The 9309-nt window shown below is 47.8% G+C and overlaps 1 long non-coding RNA gene across 5 annotated transcripts in view; it reads left to right on the top strand.

Moving 5' to 3' along the window:
* The first annotated feature begins 4192 nt into the window (after positions 1-4192).
* Positions 4193-9309, top strand: part of LOC103103099 (uncharacterized) — a 50137-nt gene continuing 45020 nt past the window's right edge. For all 5 annotated transcript variants that reach the window (XR_008914676.1, XR_008914675.1, XR_008914677.1 and 2 more), the window contains exons 1-2: positions 4193-4303; positions 7267-7427. This is a non-coding gene — a long non-coding RNA (uncharacterized LOC103103099). The remainder of the gene's footprint in view (positions 4304-7266; positions 7428-9309) is intronic.

Raw genomic sequence — 9309 nt, 5'->3', positions numbered from 1 at the left:
AGAAAGAGAAAAAAGCCGTTATGAAATGTCCCAACCCACAGTCCCCCACTTCTGCAAGGGAGAAAAGTACGTTTTCTTATGGTCACTCCACAATTACGTTGGGTCAGTTTCATTTTTTCACTTCTTTCTGTTTACATTGCTATTGTCTGTTGTGTAATTGTTCCCCTGGTTCTGCTTACTTCACTCTGCATCAGTTCATAAAAATGCCCCCATGCTTCTCTGAATTCTTCATACATGCCATTTTCCCATAGCATAGTAGTATGTTCACAACCCTCACTTTTTTAGCCATTCTCCAATAATGGGCATTGATTTTGTTCGCAGTTCTTTGCTACCACAAAGAAGTGCTTCTATATAAATATCTTGGCAGACATGGGATCTTTTTTCGGTCTTTGACTTCCCTGGGGTATATGACTATTACTGGGATCTCTGGGTCAAATGATATGGACACATTAGTCATTTTCTGCACATAATTACAAACTACTTTCCAGAAGAGTAGGACCGATTCACAGCTCTACAATTCCCAGCGGTTTGGAATGCCCGTCTTTCCATAGCTCCTCCAACACTGACTCCATCTGTTGTCATGTTTGCCAATTTTCTGGGTGTGATATGAAACCGCCGAGTTGTTCTGATTTACATCGGTCTTATTATTAGTAATTTGGCGCAGTCTTTGGTATGATTGTTAATGGTTTGCAATGTTTCTTTTGGGGATTATTCCTATCCCTTTACCATTTATCCACTGGGGAATGACTCTTGGTCCTTCCTATTTATGTTTCCTACATATCTTGAGTATCTGGAATGGCTATGATATAAGTATAAGAAAATACTAAAAGAGGAAAAAAAGAAAAGATCAATTTCAATGGAAAAATGCAAATTGCCTTGAGATGGTTTCATTAAGGAGCTCCAAGAAGGGCAAAGAGGGGTCAGAGCCAGCTCTCCTGCCACTTGCACCCATACCAACAATCCAGCTCGTGCTGAGGGTGGATGGCACAAGAAGTGACAACAGAGAGTAAGTAAAGCTGATCAGTTCTAGCTTACCTGTCAAGTCAATGTTTGGAACAAAAGATAGCGAGAAAATGGCAAATAGGGAGCCAACATCTAGTATAAACAGGACGAGAGCAAGAGAGCATTTCACTAACTTTGATAGAGTCAAGCACCTGTCCTAGGTGAACTGAATGAACTCAAAAATGGTGATTGCTGAGCCACTCTCAGTGGCCTTTGACAGACTGTGTGTGGTTAATGGGAAAAGGACCAGAGGATTGGATGAGGGCAAATGCTGTGCTAGTTTTACATGAGGAGAGAACGGAGTCTGCCTACTCTGGGCCAGGGAGCTTGGCTCTGATTGCTGACAAAACTCAAGAATGTTTAATTAAAATGAGAGGTGGTGAAAATGGAGAAAAGGAAGCAATGATTGCCAAGCACTAGCATGGCTTCATCAAGAACAAATCATGTTAAAATAATGTCACTGTTTGTGCCACCACAAATAATACAGTAACTGGGGGACCTTTTTTCTGTCCTTGACTTCCTTAGTGTAGATGACTAGTGCTGGGATCTCTTGACCAAACGATATGGATACCTTCGTCGCTTTCTTCACATAATTGCAAGTAATTTTCCAGAACGGTTGGACTAATTCACAGTTCTTCCAAGAGCATATTGGAATACCTGTCTTTCCCTAGTCCCTCCAACATTGACTTTGCTTTCACATGGACCCTTTGGTTTCTTGACTTCCTGTTTTGCATTTTAGATGACCCACAGTTTCATCTCCATCCTCCTGCATCTCTCTGGAGGAAGTGAGGGCTTAGACCTGGGGTTAGGTAGAGAGGTGCCCCATAGAGCACCTCTTCTCTGAATGCTGTTCTCCTTTATTCCTCAGTACAAAAGTATAACCTTCTACATCTTTGGTTTCCAAGAGGAGGCCCGGTCCTGTTTCACCCTGATTTTGAGGTAGGGACTTTGGCTGAGAGCTGTGGGAGAACTTGAGAGAGAAGATCCAGCTGGGAGGGGAATGGGAGGAGAAAAGTCACCAAGGAGGAGATCAAGTGAAGGAATTCATCAGGAATGATGTGGTAGGAATATGGCAGTGGCCTGGAAGAATGTAGAGCTGGGAGAGGGCTTGGGGAGAATGAGGAAAAGTTAATTCAGTAAGGTTGGAATATAGATTGGATGAAGGGAAGAAGCATAAACTAAACCAGGATAGGTAGATGGGAACTAGACTGTAAGGAGCAATAAAGGACAGGGTCAAGAGTTTCCATTTTCTCTCTGAGGCAGTAGGGAGGCACTGAAGGTTTGGGGAGAGGGGAGTGACCTAAAGGACTTCATTAAGCAGCTTCCTTCGAGAACTCTGTGGAGGACAGTTTGTAGAAGGTTGAAACTGGGAAGCAGGGAAACCAGTTAGGAGGCTGCTGCAATAATAGTCCAGGGACTTCGATGATCTCTGTTTGACTTAGGCAATTGCTGTGTGAATGGGGAGAAGACAGATGTGAGAGATGCTGTAGGGGCACCCAACAAAGTTGAGGAGACTTGGCCACTGCTCGCATCTGGGTGGTGAGGGAGGGTGAGGAGCTGAGGATTAATTGAGTGGAAGGATGGCGTTGCCCTCATCAGAGTGGGAAGATGGGATGGAGGGTAAGTTAGGGAAGAATGAATAAATGAAAAGCATTTAGCAAGAGCTTACCTTGGGCCAAGAATTGTACTAAGTGTTGGGGATGCAGTCCCTGCCTTCTGGGAGCTTCCACTCTAATAGTAGACAACATATAAGAGAGTGATGGCCAGGGAGGAGTGTTTTGTTCGAGGAAGTCACAGGGGCATTTGAGTGGAGGAGTCAGTCATTTGGCACATCCATTCCCCAAATAATGACAGTGTTGATTTGATTACAGTCTGCCATGTTGTTTGAAGTCCCTGCTGCTTCCAGGTGGTTGTGTCTCGCTGGGCATTAGTGATTTTTGGGGTCAGGGAAGAGAATGGGAATGGAGAAACACATTTGGGGGTCAGATGCATGGAAATGTGGGATATTGTAGGATCATAGCTAGATCGGGAGCTGGGAGAGACTTTAGAGAGCATCTAATCCAGTCTTCTCTTTCTATAGATAAGGAAATTGAGACCCAGAGGCTAAAGTAACCTGCCCAAGGTTACCGAGGTGGCAGAGGCAGAATTTGAACCTGGATCCTCTGACTCTAAATCTAGTGTTCTTCCTGGAGAGGCAGTATGCTTCAGTGGAAAGACTACTGGATCTGAAACCAAAAGAAATGGGTACAAGTCACTTAACTCCTCTGGGCCTCAGTTTCCCCACCTGTCAAATTGGGGTGGTGGTGGTGGTATAGTGGGTCCTGATGTCATCTCTGACACTCATTAGCCACCTGTTCCCCAGGAATGCCTCAAAGCATTTTCTCTGAGCAGAAATGATGGTAATGGGGGGCAGCTGGGTGGCTCAGTGGATTGAGAGTTAGACCCAGAGACTGGAGATTCAAATCTGGCCTCAGACACTTCCTAGCTGTGTGACCCTGGGCAAGTCACTTAATCCACATTGCCCAGCCCTTACTGCTCTTCTGCCTAGGAACCAATACATAGTATTGATTCTAAGACAGATGGTGAGGGTTTAAAAAAATGATGGTAAGGCACAATGCTTTTTGAGGTGGTTTAAACAGTGACTCCTGGGATGTGTTTGGCTGGCCTAGCCCATTTCTTGCACATCTAAGTGCCTCAGCCTTCAGGAGAGTTAGAGAGGAGGCCAGGCTCAGTCAGTGGGGGACGTGGCACTCCCACCAGAGGAGCGGGAAGGGGAGGAAGGCGGAAGATAAGAAGGGCAGAGGCCCAAAGGAGGGAGCTGGGCATGAAGCTTTGGGGAGGGTGGGCTACATGGTCTCAGCCTCAGTTAGGGCAGCTTCCCCTTCTGAACCCTCTTCTCATTTGGGGTGTTCTGGGATCTTCTCATTTTTTCCCCCTTCCAGCTTTAGCTAGCTTTGGTTTTCGGCCTAGGCCTCTCACCTGGGTAGCCTAAAGCGGGTCCACCGCGCCCCCACCCCGCGCCCAATCCAGGCTTTGCCCCCCACCCCCACCCTCCGCAGTATCTAGGGTGGCTTAGGTGGGAGCCAGGGCGCCAAGCTGGCACAGGGCGGGGGAGGAGGAGAAGGAAGAGCGCCAATTCTGTGGGCACAGCACCATCTGGTGTCCATGGTGTGTCATTGCAGCGCGCCCCCGCCATTGCCGAGTGCGATCGGCCATCCTGATACCAGCACAACATGGCTGCTTAGTTACAGGGCGGGGGGAGAGGAAGGGCCCTGGGTCACTTTCCTGGAAATTCAAAAAGGTACTTTCTTGCCATTAAAAAAAGGGCAAAGTAATTCGCTTTGACCGCTGGCTTGACAGCATTATGTGGGGGGTGAGGCGGGGGCGGCAGCACGATCGCTTTGTTTTTTCCCCGGGGATGCGCCTTTGCCAGCCAATCACGTGGAGCCAGCCTCCATTTTGTAGCTCCAGCCGCAGTGACTGCGGTGGGCTGCGGCTGTGGGCGGGAGGAGAGGGGGGGGGGGAACCCGCCCGCCCGCCGGCGCGCTGCCCTTGACTTGGGACTGTGCAGCCTGATTAGGCCTCTTGCTCCTGGCCTCACCCAGTGGCATCTTGGCCCCTCAGATGTTCCAAGGGCACGTTTTGGCCGATTGGAGGTTAGGGGGCTGGGGTTTTTGATTCGGGGTTTGGCAGCCGCCATTACGTTCCCCGGGGCCAGCCCTGGGGTCTTTAGCGTTGACACTACTGCCATCTGCTGGTGTAACACCATTATAGCGACAGGGCTGCCAGACAAGGAAAACGGCCTTCTTGGAGGCAAGTCAGCCCCCTTCCTATTTCCACCTGTCCTCACCCCATCCCTAGCCTACTTGCCTCAGCTTGCAGAGCCCAGAGGGGCTACTTTACTGGGTCCAATTCCCCGGGGCCTTGGGGCAGTTTGGGGGCAGGTGGTCTGTGCCTAGGTTCACCAGTCTGAAGGGATGTCCTGGGCTTGGACCACAGCTGGAGCACTGCTGGATTTCCTTGTTTGGGATTTGGGGCCTGGAACACTGCCACTGAGCTCGCCTGAGCCTCCTTCTCAGTGACTGAGAGTCTTGGATGGGCTGAGTTGGGAGAGTGGCAGAGGAGGGAATGGCCTGCAAACAGAGATCAGGCCTGGGAAGGCCTGTTCTTTGGGCAGCCTGGCCCAGGGAGGCTTCAGGCTTCAGATGGCAGGACAGGGGGAATGGTGACCCCCAAGAGGAGCCCATAAACAGAGAAGTGGTGTGATGAGATGTCCAAGAAGGTGGCAAAGCAGGGACTATTGAAACTGGCTGGTGCTAGAGGTACGATGGAACATTTGGAGTATACCAGAATACCGGAGAGTACCAGATCCATGGAAGAGATCCGAGAACTCTGTCCAAGAAAGGAGGGTATCCATCCTAGGCTGGTGTTTAGTAAATCCCAGGTCACTCCTTTATTTAAGAATCATCCCTGGTTCCCTATTGCCCCTACTAAGAACTCTTTAGCTTGGCATTGGAAGATCTACAATCTGGTCCCTAACCAACCTTTCCAGACTTAATTTCCCTCACTCCTTCACGTACTGTGCACAGTACGGCCAAACTGGTTACTCTTAGTTATTCTCCCAACTGATATTCCATTTCCTCTTTCATATAGGCCAGTGATGATGAACCTGTTAAAACCTTTTAGACACCACGTCCCTGCCCCCCAGACTGGGTGCTGTGCCTTGCCCCACCAGAGACTGAGTGCCCCTCCTTTCCCCAGATAAGGGTGGGAGAAAGGAAGGGGAGTGGCCCCAGTGCTCTGCGCAGTAAGTACTTCCATTGGGCTGCTGGGCAGAGGGGCAAGAGAGTAGCTCCACCTGAATCCCCCTGCCTTTCTAGTAACGAATTCTGGTCAGCCATGGTGTGCATGTCCACAGAGAAGTCTCTGAGTGCCATCTCTGGCACCCATGCCATAGGTTCTCTATCACGGATATAGGTGGCCTGCCTTGCCTAGGACAGGCTCTCTTCTCTTACCTCTACCCCTTAGAATCCTTGGTTCCCTTCAAGTGATCCCTCCCTCTTTAATCTATCCTTATGGTACCTTCACAATAGAACTTAAGCTTCTTGAGGGCAGGGACCAATTGAAAAATAGAATCACAAGAGTGGCTGAAGTTCTCCTTTTCTCCTGGGTTGGGGGCAGGGGTGGAAACTAACAACTGGGGGGATTGGGAAAGGCATTAGGTAGGAAATGTAAGGTAAGGGGTATATGGGGTATTCTGGGATCATTAGCACCTCTGGGGCGGGGGAGAGCTCACCAAGCCCTTTTCAGGGCTGCCCATCCACCTTTTGTGCCCACTTCTCATCCAACTTTCACCTGTGGCTCCAAGAAGCTGTAGCATGCGCATCCCATAAAACCTCAGCAAGCAGGCTAAACCAGGTTGAAGGTAACAAATAGGCCTCGAACCTGTCAGTTAGATGTGGGGACGTGTACCCCAAGCATATGAAGATTTTCCCTGGCACAATGGGCCATGAAATTTGTTCCAAGAGCATGAAGTCTTGACTTTTGTCCTGCCACTGCTGGACTTCAAAGACTTGTTGAAGTGGAATCTAGAAATCCTCAAACTTGTGGCCTGGTAAGATCTGATGAATCCCAAATTTTAGGGTTAGCTTGTAAGCTGGAGACCCAAGTTCGTCCCTGTTCCTAAGAGAATCTACCCTGAAGGGAATCTCAGACTAGCAGTTTCAGACTGAACATAGACCTTAAGATATAATATATAATGAACTTAGCTAGGTGGACTTAATAGGTTTTAATCAAGTGCGGACAATATCCTTTTATCCCAGTAGTTTCTCCCATTGTATCGGAGCCCCTTTCCCAAGAAGACCTTCACCTGTGCAGGGACCGCCCTTTAGTAGCCATTGTAAGTAGCCCCTTCCCTTATACCCTAGCCTCTAACTATGCTTCTTTTCCCAAGCCTGATCGTATCCTGTCAGTATAGGTTGAGCACTCCCATTTCCTTGTGGCTAGGGCAATGTCAATCAATCATTTTGCCCTGTCCCTGGGTTCCCCAAATGGTATAAAGGGCCCCCAAATTCTTTTGTTCTTTGGAGTTGTTGTCTCACGCGGTGGCCCTCCCAGGAGTTCGGCGACCAGAGCTGCCAGAGTCTGGGCCTCTGCGTGGGTTTATAGCGCACAGCTCTGCGAGGAGGCCCAATTTAGAGCTGAACTCCTATCCATAATTAGAGTGGTTTTTCTGACTATTTCATAGTTCTCTGTTTTTTCCAGTTTAACAGACTCTGGAGGAGAAAGTGGACTTTCTCAAAAGACAAGGACTTTGTTCAACTCTGCCACACGTAAATGCGATCCAGGTGCAAGTCAAGTCATCACCCAGCGAAACCATCCGAGAACCAACAAAAAAGTGACCTAGCACTGATCTGAGTCTTGAAGTAAGTCAGGGATTCCAAGAGATGAAAAGGAGTGACGGAGGCATTCCAGACATAAGGAACAGCCTGTGCAAAGATATGGGAGCAGGAATGAAGTATCCTGTATCAGTAGGCCAGTTTGGCCAGAACTTAGAGTACATGAGAGGAAGCAACATGAAATTAGTGTTGGAAGATAAGCAGGAGCCAAATAGGGAAGGGTTTAAAATGCTAAACAGCTTGGAGGGAGCCACATAACCTTCCCTGGGCATTCATATTGATTCATCTCTGTAGACAACTCCCCATTTTTCTTCTTATCAGAATAATTTCTTACTCATAACATGATTCTTGAGAATTTTCCATCCCAAATGATCTGACTTGCCTTGAAAACTTGCGGATCCTATCCATCCTTCCCCTGAACTCTTTGAAATCTGCCCTCCCCTAATGTCGGATGCATGACATACTTTCTCTGGACTTCTCCAACACCTGGAAGATGCAGTGGTTACTTTCTCCTCAAGTTGCCATCATTGCTCCCCTAGCAACCAGCTTCTCCTTATTGGTGAGAATTGGACCCAGTAGAGAATTTCGCACCTTTGGTTCCTCTCATTTATACACATCAAGAAGTTATCAGCAGCTCTGCTTTTGGGAGACTGGGAGAGAGAGAGGCAGAGAGAGGCTGAGGGAGAGAGTCAGGCACAGAGGCAGAGAGATTCCAGCAGATGTACTTGAAGCCCTCATCCTTCTTGTCAGTTTGATCATCTTTTCCTTGAGTTCCTTTCTCTCCTCCTTCTCTTCTGTATATTTTCTATCTGAAAGACTCTCTCAATTCATTTACACTATTTAAAAAAAATTTATAACTTTTACATTCTTTCATGGAATCAATACTGTGTAAGGGCTAGACAATGGGGGTTGTGACTTGCCCAGGGTCACACAGCTGGGAAGTGTCTGAGGCCAGATTTGAACCTAGGACCTCCCATCTCTAGGCCTGGCTCTCAATTCACTGAGCCACCCAGCTGCCCTAGACTATTTTCCCATGGTTATATGATTCATGTTCTTTCCCTCCCCCCTCCCATAGCTGATTCCCAGTTCCCCTGGGTTTTACATGTGTCATTGATCAAGGCCTATTTCCATATTATTGATATTTGCACCAGGGTGATCATTTAGGGTCTACATCCCTAATCTTATCCCCCTCAACCCATGTGATCAATCATATATTTTTCTTCTGTGTTTCTACTCCCACAGTTCTTCTTCTGGATGTGGATAGAGTTCTTTCTCATAAGTCCCTCAGAATTGTCCTGGGTCATTGCATTGCTGCTAGTAGAGAAGTCGATTATGTTCAGTTGTACCACAGTGTATCAGTCTCTGTGTATAGTGTTCTCCTGGTTCTGCTCCTCTCGCTCTGCATCAATTCCTAGAGGTTGTTCCAGTCCCTATAGGATTCCTCCACTTTGAGCTTGTGCTCAAATATTCCATCACCAGCATATACCACAATTTGTTCAGCCATTCCCCAATTGAAGGGAATCCCCTCATTTTCCAATTTTTGGCCACCACAAAGAGCACAGCTATGAATATTCTTGTACAAGTCTTTTTCCTTATTATCTCTTTGGGGTACAAACCCAGCAGTGCTATGGCTGGTTCAAAGGGCAGACAGTCTTTTAGTGCCCTTTGGGCATAGTTCCAAATTGCCCTCCAGAATGGTTGGATCAATTCCCAACTCCACCAGCAATGCATTAGTGTCCCAATAGACTTTCTTTTTGGAAAAATCTTTACTTAGGCTGTCATTCTATATTTCACTTTACTGCCGTGACCAAAGTTCTGCAAAACGCTGTTTATATTCATTGCCTCTCCTTTGTTTCCTCTCACTTTCTTCTTCCTCACTGAGCTAGGCCATGGCAGGCACCAGTAGACA

The sequence above is a fragment of the Monodelphis domestica genome, chromosome X (genome assembly GCF_027887165.1).
Source record: "Monodelphis domestica isolate mMonDom1 chromosome X, mMonDom1.pri, whole genome shotgun sequence".
Taxonomy (NCBI): domain Eukaryota; kingdom Metazoa; phylum Chordata; class Mammalia; order Didelphimorphia; family Didelphidae; genus Monodelphis; species Monodelphis domestica.
Note: the sequence above shows the minus strand (reverse complement) of the source record. Positions and strands in the feature narration are given on the sequence as shown.